Raw genomic sequence first — 1,795 nt, forward strand, 5'->3', positions numbered from 1 at the left:
GTGCGACCTGCACGTTAGCTTGCGGCGGGATGTAAACACCGACCAGGATGAACGAAGCGAACTCACGGGGGGAATAGAAAGGCTTACAGTTTAAGATGAAGGCTTCCAGGTCTGGAGAACAGTGCTGCTGAATCACTGTCACGTCGTTGCACCAACCACTGTTGAGGTAAAAACAGATTCCTCCACCTTTCGCTTTGCCGGAGAGTTCCTTGTCTCTGTCCGCTCTGTAGAGCTGGAATCCTGCCAGCTGCAGCGCAGAGTCCGGTATTAATCCACACAGCCACGTCTCCATGAAGCACAAAACTGCCGATGAATAAAAGTCCCTGTTTTTCCCCAACAACAGTTGTAGTTCCTCCATTTTGTTGGGAAGTGAGCGCACGTTAGAGAGAAATATTCTAGGTAACGGTGTTCGTTGTCCACGCTGGCGAAGACGTACCAGCACCCCAGCCCGTTTCCCTCTCTTCCGGCGTTTCACCGCGTGAACAAAGGTGAGCGCACCTTTGACCAGAATGTCCAAATATTCCAGAGCAGTAGGCAGAAAAGTGGGAAATAACTCCTCTGGTGTAGTAGCCCTGATGTTCATGAGTTCTTCTCTGGTGAGAGAGCTCCGGGTACCATCACAGAAGACCGTTTTAAAGCAAAAAACAAAACAAAACAATGCGCACCAACACGCCGAGGCGACCATCTGCGGCGCCATCATGTACAATTATGATTTCAAGTATTATTCTTTTATTTTTATGATTTCAAGTATTATTCTTTTATTTTTATGATTTCAAGTATCATTATTTTATTTTTATGATTTCAAGTATTAATCAACATTTAACTTTTAATGGTCGCCGAGGGCGGCGGGGCCGTATGAGTATTTCCCACAAAATATAATCTGTTTACCGTCCGTGGGTTTTCGCTCATACAAAGTATTTTTCTTACTCGTTTTTATATTAAATGTTTTTACTTGTGATAAAAGGAGGGACTGTTGGATGGGTGCAAAAACTTGTTATCACTCATGTAAAAACTTTGTGTTGCAAGGCACCTGCACTATGCCTTCCTCCCTGTGTGTGTGAGATCATTGTTATCTCTGTGTGAACCAGCCTCCTTTCTGTCTCACACACACACACCCTGTCTGAACTGTCTGTTGAACTGTGCATATAAATAAAGAGATAGGGTGTCAAAAACTTTGTAGTTTCACTGCAAAGTGGGCTACCCTTGCTGCAAGTAACTCTGACTGTATCGTTCTTACCTCTGAGTTGACTAAATAATACCCAACACACACAAAGCCCTGATTCATCTAAATATCTTCTGTTCTGTTGCTCTTACTCAGAAACACCAGTTAACTACAGTATGTCATCTCCGTAGGGCTGTGTGCAGGTTGGTGTGTGTGTGTCTCTACCTCCTCTGATCTCTGATCTTGTTTCTTTGGTCTCAAACCAAAGAAACATGACTCTGACCTGGAGGAAATATATTCCACCTTCCTCCTATGCAGAAGGTGATAAATATCTGAAACAATCATTGTGTTATTAATCATTGTTCCCTAATTGGGCTGGAAAACTTTACATTGTTGTTGTCTTTGTTTCTGTAGTCTTTCCTGTTTTTCTAACTTGTTTAAATCACAATCTGTAGAATTTATTCCTATTTTCCGTCAGTCTTAATTTGACTCGGTGGTTATTTCAGTAAGAACAGTCGACTTTATGCTGAGCATATTTGTTAAGGTATAAAATAAAGCTTTAGAACCACGATCATAAAGTAAGAAACACTATTTGTTTTAAAGAAATATTCAAATGAGTTTAAAACAAGAATA

The sequence above is a fragment of the Girardinichthys multiradiatus genome, chromosome 2, assembly GCF_021462225.1.
Source record: "Girardinichthys multiradiatus isolate DD_20200921_A chromosome 2, DD_fGirMul_XY1, whole genome shotgun sequence".
Classification (NCBI taxonomy): Eukaryota; Metazoa; Chordata; class Actinopteri; order Cyprinodontiformes; family Goodeidae; genus Girardinichthys; species Girardinichthys multiradiatus.